We start from the raw sequence: 15,729 nt of genomic DNA on the forward strand, positions 1-15,729 counted from the left end.
ATACTTCAGAACTGTAACATAGTGTTGCTCTTCCTGTTTACTCTGACAGGTAGAATGAGAATTGTTTTCTCCTTGCTTTTAATAGTCTGCTGGTTTATATATACCTGTATTTTATCCATTGGATTCATGTAATTTCATAAGAAATATTTAGTGGTTTCCAGAGATTCTAATGTAGTCTTTTCTGGTGAACTACAATATAGGTCTGTAGGCTAAATAGAAATATATAATACTTTATTTTTATGATTAACAAGAATTGTTGCAACACCATCTGAAAATGAAATTCTCAGACTCAGTGCCTCTTTTTTTGCAGACTTCTCAGCCTTTTAAAGGCAATAATGAAAATTTAAACATTCCACAGTGTTCAGGGTGGCCATGGTGGTCTGGATGGTCCATGGAATTCACCTTGTGCTCTTATCAATGTAATTCTTTATGTTATCTCTCTAGAACTTACAACCTGTTGACTCAGTCTTCTCATTGCCACCTTCTTATCTTTGTTCCTTAAAGTACAGATGGCAGGATTTAAGAATGAGGTGACAACAAAGTCCACAATGGCAAAATATTTATGCGGCTTACAAAACCAGTCCAGTGATGTGAGCTGAAAAAGTGAAGAATGCTTTGAATAAATCATTCTTACAATGTTGTCGAACAGTGACTAGAATAAAGATGTATGATACGATTAAGAAAAAGAAGGTGCCCATAGACAGAAAACACAAATTCTAGTCTGTAAGTGTCCATGCCTGCAAGTTTCATAATCCAAGGAAAATCATGAGAAAAACTCAAAAACAAATTGAAACACAGCATGAGTCAGCCCGATGACCCAAGACGCCACTACCAAAAGCCAGAGCATTTGCAATTATAATAGTTAGATAATGGAGAGGCTTGCAGATTGCTGTGTACCTGTCATATGCCATTGCCATTAGCTGCACTATCTCAACTCTTCCCTTGACATGAATAAAGAACATCTGTATCATGCAATTATGGAAAGAAATAACTACAATCACTGAAAAGATCAGAGACCATCCTTGGAACTGTGGTAGATGAAGGGCCCAGGTCAATTAAAGACAGATTGGACAGCAGAATATACATGGTTGACTGTAAGTGAGTATCAAAAATCACTATGAATATAATGAAGAGGTTTTTCAGGATAATTCCTGTTCTACTTTGCTAATGCTGCCAGAATGCAAAACACCAGAGATGGATTGGCTTTTATAAAAGGGAGTTTATTTGGTTACACAGTTACAGTCTTAAGGCCATAAAGTGTCCAAGGTAACACATCAACAATCGGGTACCTTCACTGGAGGATGGCCAATGGTGTCCGGAAAACCTCTGTTAGCTGGAAAGGCACATGGCTGGCGTCTGCTCCAACTTCTGGTTTCAAAATGACTTTCTCCCAGGACGTTCCTCTCTAGGCTGCAGTTCCTCAAAAATGTCACTCTTAGTTGCACTTGGGATATTTGTCCTCTCTCAGCTTCTCCAGAGCAAGAGTGCTTTCAATGGCCGTCTTCAAACTGTCTCTCATTTGCAGCTCTTGTGCATTCTTCAAAGTGTCCCTCTTGGCTGTAGCTCCTCTTCAAAACATCACTCAGCTGCACTGAGTTCCCTCTGCCCGTCAGCTCATTTATATGGCTCCACTGATCAAGGCCCACCCTGAATGGGTGGAGCAACACCTCCATGGAAATTATCCAATCAGAGTCATCACCCACAGCTGGGTGGGGCACATTGCAAAGAAACACTCAAAGAAATCTAATCAACACTGATGACATCTGCCCACACAAGATTACATCAAAGATAGTGGTGTTTGGGGGACACAATATATTCAAATTGGTGCAATTCCTGTGTAGAATGATAAAGAATAAAAGGCAAAACTGTATTCCCAAGGATTGTGCAACTCCCAGTAATACAACGTCCGTCACAGCAGAGCCATTTACTTGGTTCATTGAATCATAAAGAAGAGTCTGAAGTGACCTAAAAAAAAAAAAAAAAAAGGAATCACTAAGTAAAGACACTGAAAATAAGGATGCAGGATGATAATTTATTAAGAAAATTTCTACTTTAATTGATAGTAGACTATTTAACATAACAGTGGCATCTCAGTTATAAAAGATTAATGTGCTATTATTCAAGCTATTGCTTTATAGTTTCTCATTTGTTCAAATATATGAACTAATCAGGCAGCTTAAGAATTTAGAAAAATATGCACAAAGTAAATTCAAGGAATTTAGGTGAAAGAAAAGAACACAGATTCAAACAGAAATAAATGAATATGGAATCTTAGAAAATAGGAAGATTTTATAAAAACAATAAATGGGTGTTTTTGAAAAAAGAAAACACAGGAGAATTTTCAAAAAATATAATCAGAAAAAATTATAGTGAAAACAGGAATGGACAATAATAATAATAACAACCTGTAAAAGGTATTTCTTACATGTGATTAAAAATTATCTACTCAAACCAGCACAGGAATTATATTTGAATTTGAAATGGTGTAGGAAGATGCTAAAGTTATATCATCATACTATAGTCAAATCAACTATTAAAAAAATAAGGACCTAATAGATAAATAGACAAATGATATGAAGAGACTATTTAAAAATGTAAACAAAATGAAATCAAAGAAACAAAATAAAATGTGATACTGTTAATTTACTATTAAATTAGAAAAATGTTTAATATGTATAAAAACTGGCAAAGATGTAGTGGAATAGGCACTTTCGTAAGTTGAAGTAAGATATTACTGATGGAAACATTAAAGAAAATATAAAATAATTCATCAAGAATCTTGAATCTATATTTTTTGTAGAACAATGCTCCTGGAATTCTATTTGCACAGAAATTAACAACATAAAATATTCATCACACTTTACTTATATTGCAATACTTGAAATGATATAAAATATTAGGTTAAATTGTATTATAATATATGTACATGATAGAATTTAATTCAATTATTAAAATAAGCTTGTATGGAGATTTTTCATTATAATATTCAGTGCTATAAAAGGAAACAAATTGAACATTTTCAAAATTTTAAATAAGAGTGATTGCTTTTAATCTTTCTTGATTTTGAAATATCTTTCAATTAACATGTCATTTTTATATTTAGATTATATTTTTTTTTATAAAAAATCAAATTACATGGAGATAAGGAATTGTCGGGAGAAAAAGACCATATGTTTGGCCCTCTGCCTTCTTAGGAAACACTGATGATTTCATGAAGCTCCCAGAAGTTCTTCAGAAGCCAAGTCCCCACTAGAGTTTGCCATGTTTTCATGTAGGAGATTTAAAATTTGTCTGTAATTCAGGGCCTTGGGGAGATAGATCTGTAAACACAAAATGTAGACACGTATTTTAAACAAAACAAATGATTAATATCAGAATGACAAGTTTGTACAGAAGTGAGAAAGAATTTTGAGATTAATTCATCCAATCACTTCATGCTAGGGGTAAACAGAGCAGTGAGGTTAAATGCCAGCTAGCAGGTTCACAGAAATAATTCACAAAGACAGAACCAGAAATCGTACCTCTCATCTCCCAGCCCAGTGGTTTTTCTTACTAGTACTATATACCTGCTTAATAGAAAAGGTCATGGAAAAAACTAGAATTATTTATACTTTGATAGAAACACTCTAACCTAATTGGAAGTGCCCTCTATTTCCTGAGTTCTCATTTCTTTTAAAATAAAATCTGCCTTCCCGCCTTAAGAGCCAATTTGCTTTCTTTCGCTTTACATTGCTCTTCCTTTGTACAAAGTAAAATGAAGTTTTAAGTAAGTTGGAGGGCATAAAGGCCAGAAACACATGAATCTTGAAAAATCTTCACACTAGAGAAATTAATTGAAAATATTAAAGGGGTGCATGTGGAATTAATTCTACCAGACATAATACAATTACATGATCGAAATTTGAGAATAGAAGACAGATGATGTGGACTGAAGAGAGAAAATATTTCAGGAAGGAGAAAGTATCTGACAAACATATTTTACAGATGGGTAGAAGTTGGAAGGGAGTTTTGAGGGCTAGAGTCAGGGCAGCAGTGGTACTTGCCTGTTTAGTTACGAGATGCAAATTTTAGAAGGGAGATTCAGAGAGCTTACTCTTCTTTTCTGTAAGTAATTATCATTGCTAAGACAAGGCTATATAAAACGTTCTTTCTAATGGGAAAGAAACTAATCAGCAGCACAGGAGAGTGGCCCAGTGATGCTGCTGAGAAGGCCAATATTCAGCCCATTATTAGTTTCTCTTGGGGGTGGGTCTTTGAGTCACACTGGTTTAACTAAGAGTGAAGTATAAAAAAAAAAATGGTGAAGCATAGGGGAAGAGGAAGGAATAAAGTAACATACTGATTAGTGTAAAATAATCACATTTTGGGTGGATGACCTTGGGGTACAGATTGCTTGGAACAACTAAGGGGAGTGAAAAAACATTTAGGGTGGACAGAAGTACCTTCATGCATAGTGCCAGGAATGAGATTTGAAGAAATAAATCCAAATACCCTGTCATGTAAGGACAATGCTTATAATTGTCAGGTGAATCAGAATACACTGATATTTTCTTGTTATCAATTATAGCAAATGTTTATCTGTGAATATCTACGTGTGTTTCCAAACTTTAGAGAGCTGGGATGAAGGTCTCCTTGTAAAGTTTTGACCTTTATCCTTTCTAAGTGAACTCGGTAAAAGTAAAACTTGTACTTTACTGCATCAATTTGTTCAGAGATCTTGGGAAAGTTTATTTGAGAAAAAAATTTGCACATATAAATGTAAAAGAAAAACAGATAGGGAGTTATCTAGAATTGTCTATAATAGGAGCATGTTTACCTGAGAGGGTGATAATAATTCAAAAGAACCTGTGACAAGCCATTGAGACAAGTCTAGTGCATCACCCTGGGAAAACTGGCTTTATCATTAATATTTAGATATAGAGAATCTGATCTCCATATTATCATGGAGACCTGAAAATGTGAAGGCTTTATTTTGTTTAGAGGCATATTTATATTTAGCTGTACTGCATTTCTATCTGTTCAGAAACAAGGGGAATAATTGACTCAAAAACAGCAGCAGCATGAGGAATGTTGGTTGATCCCAAATTAATTTTTGAAAAGGAGTGACACTGCAAAAACTTATTGGGAAGAATACATGCTACATAAATATTATAAAAAATAAATATCAAAGAAATATGAATAAAAAAAGAAATATGGTCAGTTACATGATCATAGTGCCTGTAAGATAAGGTAAAACAACACAGTTGCTTAGGAGAAGATGAGAGGGAAATTTTTCATGTTTGCCCCCAAAAGAGGGCTTTTTTGCAACACGGTGAACAAAACAGAGCCCCTAAGTCATTATATCATGCCAAAATGCTCCTGCCTTTGTTCTCAGTGGGAGAATGTAATTCTGGTAGAACAACCTATAATGAAGAAGGCGGGAGAATCTAGGCTGGAATAAAGTTCTAGAAAGTTGTCCAGTCAGGCACATAACATACTGTGATTTGAGGACTATCTCCTCAGCTATGGATCATGGGTTTTCGTGGCAGCAGGGAAGATCCCTGTATTAATATGGGAGCAGAAGTTATTAACGTAGAGTTCACCAGATCTGAAAGTGCTAGAAAAAGCTAAGACTAACACAGTCTGCTTCACATGAGATTGGCTCAAGATATGAATTAGCCTAGGCATGCAAATAGAGCTTATCAATGGTTTTAGCTGCAGGGAATTCAGGAGGATAGTGACAGAGAAATGTAATAAAGAAGAGAAAGAAAAGAAAAAAAAAAGATGAGATTCTCTAAACACATGCCCTTTGATCAAATATAAAAAGAAAGTCCAGACAGTATTCTTTAGAAAATTCATGTTGCAAATTTTTACTCTGTTGGGTTTGTTTATTTAATAACAAATGTGTATTGAGCACTTTATATGCTGTTGTTACTGAAATTATGGCAATAAATATGATAGACATAACCTCTGCTGTCATGGAACTTACAATATAATGATGAAGACATACATTGACTATGAAATTTTGAGTGTGATTAGTGTTATAAAAGTGGTAACAGGGAATGATAAGGTAATATACAATGGAAGCAATTCTTCTGGAATCAGGTTCAGAGAAGACTTCCCTAAGAAAATGATGTTGAAACAGAGATCTGAAGAATGAATAGGCGTTAATTGGCAAAGTATAGAGGACAAATATTTCAGACACAGTGATTAGCCAGTGTAAAGAACCAGAGGTGAAAGAGTTTGAAGTTTGCAGGAAAGAATAAGAAATTCAAATTGGCTGTGACATTGTCTGGAGAAAGCATGCTGTTCTCTGCGGTTAGAGAAGGGGATGGCCAGATCTTAGAAGGTCTGATAAATTCTAAGAAGGTAGCATTTTAATTTAACAGCAGTTAACCCTGTTAAGTGTCTCAAGCAAGAGAATCACATGGTCAGATTTACATTTTACAAAATCTCTCTTACTGTAATATAGTTAATGGGAAGTAAGGCAATTGAGGTTTGAAGAGGGAAGGCTACATAGTTGACTTAATCTTCTATTCCAAAAATGACACGTTAAAACTTAGACAGGATGAGGAGTTTGGAGAAGAAAATAAGAGGACAGATTCAAGAGGTGTTGGAAATTAGAATTAATAGGAGTTGTTGATTTATTGAATACTGTAGATGAGAGAAATGGAGGAGAAAGAATGACTCCTGTGGTTTTGGCTGAGCAGCTGGGTAAATTGTGATGCCATTTGTGACAGGAAACCCTGAAAGGGGGATGGATTTGAGAAGGAGGTGATGAGTTCAGTTTTAGACATGATAAATGGGGGGTGCCTGTGAGGAATCCAAGTAGGGAGGCAGTTGAGTATGTGTCTGTAGAGCTCAAGAAATTAGTATCAGGTTTGAGAGTCCCTAGGGTTTGGATGGTAATCCAAGCCATAGGAACGGATGATATTGGCGAGGGAGAGAATATAGAATAAGAGGCTAAAGATGGAATTCTGATGAAAACCAGTATTGGTAGTTGGACAAATGAGGGAAACTCAAGAAAAGGTCCCTGAGAAGGAATCACTCAAGAGTCAGGAGTAAAAACAGGGAACTGCGGTGTTTCAGTAGCCAAGTAGAATATTTAATGGAGAGGATGGCTAGCAATGATTAAGAGAAGAAATTTCTGTCTAGGTGAGTTTCAAGGCAACAGAAAGGAACAGGATTGATTTATTTACCCAGAAGAAGGCAGAGATGTTACTGGAAGTGTTCTTGGAGAACTGTAGAACAAAATAACAGGCATTAGTGTCTTTTAATTGAGCAGCTTTTATTTACAGAGCAGTAGAAACAACAAATAAAAATGTTATGTGTTACTTCAATAAAGCTTTTAATTCCAAATGTAGAAATCCTCAATTAAATTGAATCTGTCTCATCATTTTTGGCTTTACAGTTATCCAATAGGATCAAACACAGTTGCATGAGCTCTGGGAGAGCTTTTGCCCAACCAGGAAACCATATTCAGGGAAATCAATCCCTTTAAAAATACGTCTTTGGGTGATTATTTCCCTGGGAAAGAGCTGTTCTCCCTATGCCTTTTGTTGAGAAAAGATCTGGGCTCATTAAATATTGGAAGGTCTTCACTTTTAGAATAATAGGGAAGCACAGAAAAGTGAAAATAGCTCGTCTGTATCTGTCTAGAATATTGATACTATTAAAGAAATTCACTTCCACCTGAAATTATTCAATTCTAAGCACAAAACTAAAATAGCATCATAAACTGGAAAAGCTCCCAGTAAAGTCAAGTCTGAGTTCAGGTCTTAAAAGTAACATATAATTGATTTTTCTGTTATTCTAATTTAAACTGAAATTAAAATATAAATTTTAAAAAATACTTTACTGTTTTCTGATTTACCTAAGTTCACATTTTATCTATTGGATCCCTAACGTCACTATGGGAAATATTTTTCCACCTCTTTTGGTTTCTTAAAGCTGTCAAAATGAAATATACCAGATATGGCTTGACTTTTACAATGAAGATTTATTAGTTTACAAATCTAAATATCTAAGGCCATGAAAATGTCCAAATGAAGGCATCAACAGGAGAATACCTTCTCTGAGAAAAGGCTGATGGATGGCATCTGGTACACCTCTCTCTGTCACATGGGAAGGCACATGGCTGGAGTCTGCTGGTCCTTTGCTCCCTGGTTTCAGTGCTTTCAGATTCTGGCTTCAGTTTCTGTGGGTCTTTGCTTGTTTCTCTGGGACTTTTCTCTCAAAAAACTGCTTGAGTGTTTCTCTCTTTTATCCTTATAAAGGACTCCAGTAAAAGGATTAAGACCCACCTTGAATGGGCTGAGTCACATCTCAATTGAAATAAGCTAACAAAAAGGTCCCACCCACAATAGGTCTACACCCACAGGAATGGATTAAAAGAGCATGTCCTTTTCTGGTGTACATAACAGCTCCAAACAGCTCCACCATCGAATGAGGTATTTATTACCAACTGAAGGTAATTACAATTAGCAAGTCCCAGAAAATGTCACCTGGAAAGTGGTATTTGTGTATCAAGTTTACTCCTGGAAATCAGCTCATTTTTCTATTCTCATCTCCTTTCTCAGCAGAAGTTGATGAAGTCAATCTATTTTCTGTGGTCGGTAATTTGTCACCTCTGACTTAAGCACATTTTCCACAGGTGTACCTTATTGTACAACTAGGTGCTCTTATCAGAATAATGATGACACCCATGTACTCTCAAAGCTCTTGGTGAGCCTGAGACATCTTATATTCTTTGTCTGCACCATTCATTATGAGATCCCACTAGGACCCACAATCTGTTTGCCCAGCTTTCTCATGGCTACTTTTATGTCTTTGTTTCTTAATGTATATATGGCAGGATTCAAGGCAGGAGTGATAGCAAACTCAGTGATGAATATATACTTATCCAGTGATGTCATAGGGAAAGGCCACATGTAGAGAAACATGCATGGCATAAAAAACAAAATCACCACAGTGATGTGAGCTGACAGTGTGACAAAGGCTTTGGATAAATCCCCTGAAGAACGTTTCCAGACAGTGAGCAAAACGGAGACACAGGCTATAAACAAAGAGAAGAAGGTGGCCATGGATATCAGCCCACTCTTAGCAATGATTAGAAACTCTAGCTTGTAAGTGGCTACACATACAAATTTCATGACCTGTGGAAAATCACAGTAAAAACTATCTACTTTGTGAGGGCCACAGAAAGGCAAGTTTATGTCAAAAACAAACTGAGAAACAGCATAGATTATCCCCAATATCCAGGCAGCCACTACAAAGGAAATACACATTTGCAGGCTCATGATGGTCAGGTAATGGAGAGGCTTACAGATTGCTGTTTACCTACCATAGGCCATGGCTATGAGTAGCACCATCTCAGCTCCTCCCATGACATGAATAAAAGTATCTGTATCATGTATTTTGGAAAAGAAATGATGTTGCACTCAGTGAAAAGCTCAGAGATCACTTTGGGGATGGTGGTAGAGAGAAAACCCAGATCAGGAAGAGAGAGGTTGGCCAGAAGAAAGTACATGGGTGAGTACAAATGTGAGCAGAATGAAGAGGTTTCCCAGGATAATCCCTATGTAAAACACAGTGAAAAACCAAAAAAGGAAAAGATGAATCTCCCATGAACTTGTCAGTCCAATCAATATAAATTCAGGCACCACAGAGTCATTTACTCCATTCATTGACTCACTCAGTAGAGAAGCAGCAGAAGTATTCTGAAAAGAAAGATTAAGGAAAAATTTAGAAATAAGGGCACTAAACATTGATGGTTGTTTGCCTATCAACAATGTTGTAGAAAATAAATATGTTGCAAGCACCAAAATATGAGGTTAGAAAAAACACAGATAGGGAAAGAGAAAGGAAGATAAATGAATAGGAATGGGAGAAATTAGATAATTAGAAGTTAGAAAAGAGAGGGAAGGAAAGAAATCATGTGGGAATAACCAGGTAGAGAGGTGGAATTAGGAGGCAAAGAGGCTTAAATTGGGTAATATTCCCCTAGGAGTGTGCTTCTTAGCATGCTTAATGTATAGTATCTCTGACTTCTTTCATCCCATGTATGTTCAACAAACTATTATCAATGTCATGCAAAGTCAGATGTATTTGGAATGTTCAAACTCTTAATCACATTAATCAGCACATACTCTTGGACCACACTCCCCAATCATTCTTTTACTTCACAACTAAGTAATCTCAGGCATTAATTGCACATAGAATATTGACCAGCCAATATTCTATGAGTGAAAGAACATTGAATCTAAGACAAGCAGAAGCATAAAATGCAAAGACTTGCTCCTCTGATATTTTGCAACACGTATGGTTCCAATCTGTCACATACTGCAAAATTAGACTTACTTTAAATCAAGACTCAAAAAGGGAGCATTTCAGTACTTTGGTACAGTGTTGCTTTTGAGGGCTCTGTTCTAGGTTTAGTGACCTTGTTAATTCAAATATGAAGCTGAGAAATAATGGTGTCTTCACTGAAACTAATTTTTTAATCATAATACCTGAAAAGCATGTAGAAACTAGAGACCAGAGAGTCATCAGGAAAAGGTTTATGCTAGCTGATCTTCAAATATTTGAACCTCAATGCTGCTAAAATGCTATTTGATGGTGAGTAAATAAATCAATAAATTTTTACAGTGAATATCTGTTATAATAACATATGAGGAGAAAGTTTGAAAAAGTCTCACTGTAACATATATTCAGTCAGATAAGACTGACTGAAGCAATAAATATGAAGAGAAAAGCTAAAAATATGTAGTGAAAGCAAACTTACTAGTAATTCCAAATACTACTATGTTATTGCCGTTTTTAAAGAGGATCCCTTCTTTTGTTCAAGAGATATTAGGAATTGGTTCTAACAACTATTTAGTTAATCCTAAAATTTTGAGTTCATGTTGAGAGCAGTGAGTGAAGAGGATCTTTCAATATGTAGAAAATAAATTTAGTTCTTTTGCTTTCTTAGAACATACTAAGGAATCAGAAATTCTCAGGAAGCTGGATCCCATAAGACTTCGTATTGGAAGTCTTGGTATTGCTATTGCTATTCCTCTTGGGTGTTTGGGCTTTAGCATGGGAAATCACCTGTTCAAGCTGAAAATGCAGAAAATGCACTCGAATTCAGTTCTCCTGACTTCACAGTGATTGAAAATTCCACTATCTCAAGGGGCCAAGAGCAACTGTAACCATCCTAAAAATGAAACACAAAGAAGCTCAGCTGTTCCAACCTCATTTCACCCAAGCCCTGTTTACTTTTTATCTCTACTCATAACCACTTTAACTTACTTCAGATAAATGTCCTTTTCAGAATGATGGTGCCAGTTCCATTAAACCATGTGCATCTTGATCATTCTGCCTTTAACTCTGGACCCACACATTAGTTAATGCTATCAATGCTCCAAAAAATATGCCCAGCCTAGGAAACTGACTCCATCATTCCCTATATGATTTTTCCACAATGGGGAAGCATAATTTACATGCAAGATTATGATGAAGGTGGTGAAAAAAGACAAGATTCTTGAAAAATCAGATCACCAAATGGAGACATAATAAATGCTATTCTTTTAGAAATATCTCCTCCAGACATAATATAAATCATTGACAAAAATTGCAGGAATAGTGTCCAAAGGATTAGAATAACAGGAGATAAAAGCAAAGTAAACAAATGGAAGAGAAAGACAGAAAGTGGAAGGGAAAGGTAGAAAGAGAGAGATCGTTGTGATGTTGCTTAATATTAGGGGCATTGTCTTGACCTACCTGTTTTGATCTAGGGTGTGCAGCACCCTGCATAATTTTTATTTCTCCTTTCTAGTGCAATCACTGCTGAGACAAAAGTATTTAAGTTCCTCCCCAACTAGAATACAATTAATTATTAGTAATAGATATTAGCGACCCATTTTATGCTTCTAATAATCAGACCTTTATTGATTTCTCCTGGGAACAAAGTCTATGGGTCATATTGTTTTTCAAAGAGAAAAATATCAAAAGAGTTACCTGGTGATGAAGCACAAGGAAAAAAGAAAGGTTTAAGAATTTCTCTATATTGGGAGAAATAATGTGCTGGTGGGTGGGAAATAAGTTCCACTTAGGACAGGAAGTATGGGCTCATGGGACTTCTTAAATTTACTGAGGTGAGGGAGAGTGGGAAGTCATCCATAACAGATTCAGATGCCTTCATTCCTGGAGCAGAGTGTGGGGCCACTGAACTCTATATGTCAAGATTTTTTCCAGAAAGAAATAAGAGGCTTTATGCAAGAGGGATATTTCCAGAAGTGGTCTTGATTCCTTCCCATCCAAAGTATTTTATCTATTAATACTACTTCAGAAATTTATCATATAACTCTCAAATATGTTGTCTAGATAAATAAATAATAAAATATGTCTCCATGTAGTTATTTTTTCCTTAAACTGTATTGAATTCTGACTGGATGGAGAATATATCGAGGCAGTCTCTGCTTCTCCAGGGACAAATCCAGTACCGGGAGCTTGACCAGTGAGTTCTCCCGTCTGTCAACAGCAAGGTTGTGCTTTGATTGTAGCCCGTCTTTCCCTCGATCTTGTCGCCTCCCCTCTCTTTCCTGTCCAGCATGGTCCTGGACCTCTCTCTGTTTCCCTTGCCCCAAGCACAGCAGATGACAGGAATCCAGATTAAGAGCACATTTACTCATGAATTAACTAGAAGTTAAACAGCAAACAGAAACAGCTTGATGCAGTTAAAGCAAACCCATAGTCAGATAGGAAGAATTATTCATTCATTTACCATTCCTCATTCAACACGTATTTATAGATAATCAATACGCCAAGCACTCTTCCTGCTGCTATGAAATCTCTTCCTTTGTGGAGCTTATATTTCAGTGGCGGGAAAGAGATAATATGTAATAGCAGTAACAGATAAATAAACCATACAATATTTTAGAAGCTGTTACATGCTATTGAAAAGAGAAATCAAGCAGATATCAATTAAAATATATCACAATTCACTTTTTTACATATAATACCCTTCCTACCCAATTAAAATACTGCAATTAAAGCAAAAATCACATATGAGTATAGAGAAAATTAAAGCCCACTTATAAAACTGTAGCATCAAAAATAACATTAAAATTTTGGTGTATATTCTATTTCTATTTGTATATATATTACAAAAATGGCAACAAGGCATTTTTTTTATTACTTGAATATTTTCATTCAGTGACCTATTATGGACTTCTTGCTTTGTTAACAAATGCACTTATATAAGACAAATGGTTGCAAGTTAAACCACTGCAAACTGTGTGAAGCAAAGTACTTGTCCTTTTCTTCATGGTATCCCCATCATGTACCTTTGCTGCCTGTTAAATAACTGTTGAATAAAAATAAATAAATAAAGAGCAAAAAGTGCCAATATGTTTGAGTTTGAAATGTTTTAATTACCAGTTACAGAGATATAGTTTGTGTATTGTCATTTGTATTGTTTATCTTTCTGAACTGCCAGTTTGAACTGCTGTGTTTATTGATTTACTGATTTATAATATTCTTCATGTTAATAAGAATCATTGCCTTGTCATACATGGAGTACAAATATCCTTCCCATGTTGTAATTTGCCTTCTGTCTCAGTTTCCAGGAAGCTATGACAAATACCACAAAATAAATTGATGTATGCAATGGGAATTTATGGTCTCTTGGTTTTGAAGTAAGAAAGTCCAAAATCTAGAGTAAGCAAGGCGATGCTTCTGCCAAAGACAGTGGCATTCTGGTGCTGCTGCCAGTGATGCTTGGGTTCCTTGGATTTCCTGTCACATGGTGCTGCACATAGTGATGTCATCTCCTTCTCTTCCAGTTCCTGCTGATGTCTGGCTTTTGGTTCCTACTCATGACTTTCTCTCCTTCTAAGGCCTCCAGTAATAAGATTCAGACCTATCATGATTCAGTTGGCCAATTTTTAACCAAAAATAAAATCTTCAAAAGTCCGATTTACAATACCTTTACACCCACAAAAATGGCATTAAGATTAAAAACATGGGTTTTTTTTTCTGGAGTACAACTCAATTTGCTATACCTTTACTTTTGTTTTGGACAAATTTCAAGTTAATCCAGCAGTCTTCTGTTTTTATGCTTTCTTTTTCTGTTGACTTACATAAAAAGTCATTCTTTACCCCAAGTTTACATAAATCTTACCCTATATTTTAACTGTTATATTTTGGGGGCAATTCTGAAATATTTTGATCCAATTAATTTATTTAAAAATGTATGTCTTGAGTGTTTGAAGAATCCAACCTTTTATTTGCTTGAACAAATTCTTAATTCTTTGATAACAGTGTAGGGATCTTTTCACCTCTGTTTTGAGAAATTATGTAGACTAAACTTTACATCTCTTTCTAGGTGTTCTCTGCTATTCTATTCATTGTATTTATAGTCTCCATTCAGAAGCACAGACTTTCTACCTCATCTGCTTCCTGATTGCTAATTGGTTCGTTTTTGGACCTGATATTTGATCTTTTTTTTTTTTTTTTGGCTTTTCCATAGCATTCAGATAATCTTTCTATTTTATGTGTTTGAGGAAAGCAAAAATAGCAACCAACCCCTAACGCCTGCCACTTATTCTTAAAGGGATATATTGATTTTCATCAAAAAGATTGTTTACAATCGAATTACAAAGTATGTTTGCCAAATTCAAAGTTATAATGACTTGGAATTCTGATTAGTCTGCATCAAGAATTTTATCTTTTACCACTGCTTCTTTTTCACTTTACGTGGAATATCTTACCACTTGAAAAGAATAGAAAGATAATCAGAGAATAGAGTTCTTTAAGAGTTGTCAAATGACTCTAGTTTACGATAGTCTTCTTAATCATTTTTTATGTGTGAGTTAGCTTTATAATTTCTGTACAACTGTGCAATTGTACATGATATATGATTAAGTGCAGATGGGTCAGTTTGAGAAGTGATTTAATTGCTCCTTTAACCAGAAGAATGTAGGAAAGAAGACATATACTTCTGATTTATATTTTATATCTTACTGCACTCCAAGAATAGTCTTAAATAGCAGAGATGATTACCTGGCTCAACCCTCCTATCTTGCTAAATAGAACCATTTATGAATTAGTAAAATGGAAGGATGAAGTTTGTGCATGGTGTCCCTTTCAGCAAGGTAGGTCTGGCTACTGCTGCTGTTGAATGTTTGACTTGTCACAATATAGATGAAAGCTAAATCCTTGATATGATACCATATATTGAGGTGTTCAATCCGGAATGTTATAACAAACTGTTTACATTGGACACTTCCACTATGGATGAAAAGTAACTTTTCCTTACTGGGATAAATATGTATTCCAGGTGTGGGTTTTGTCTTTCCTGCTGGCAGTACCTTGGCCAGAAGAACTATCCAATAACTCATAGAATGATTAATGTCATTCATAACATTTATAGGTCAAGGAATACACTTTACAGAAAGGAAAGTATAACAACAGGTACATAACCAAATGACAAACTGGTGCCTCAATATACTGCATAAACCAAAAGCTGTCAGTCTACTAGAAGATGGGGATAGCCTTTAAAAGGTGAGAATAAAGGGCCAGCTTCAGCATTATACCCTGTAGAGTTGGGGCTCTGATGTTCAGGTGTGATATATACTTTGAACTAATGGGCATTATAAGGAGTTTTATTCCAGATAGAACACAAGAATCTGGGGAACAAAGGGTAGACCTAAGAGTGGCTGCTCTGATAATTACTGCCTTTATGAATTTGAGCTTTCTGATCCTATA

The 15,729-nt window shown here is 35.6% G+C and overlaps 2 pseudogenes; both read right to left on the minus strand.

The window, feature by feature from the left end:
* Positions 1-427: 427 nt before the first annotated feature.
* On the minus strand, positions 428-8,685 carry LOC119532848 (annotated as a pseudogene).
* A 59-nt stretch (positions 8,686-8,744) lies between these two features.
* On the minus strand, positions 8,745-9,665 carry LOC119532849 (annotated as a pseudogene).
* Between the last annotated feature and the right edge of the window lie 6,064 nt (positions 9,666-15,729).

This window comes from Choloepus didactylus, chromosome 4, assembly GCF_015220235.1.
Source record: "Choloepus didactylus isolate mChoDid1 chromosome 4, mChoDid1.pri, whole genome shotgun sequence".
Classification (NCBI taxonomy): Eukaryota; Metazoa; Chordata; class Mammalia; order Pilosa; family Megalonychidae; genus Choloepus; species Choloepus didactylus.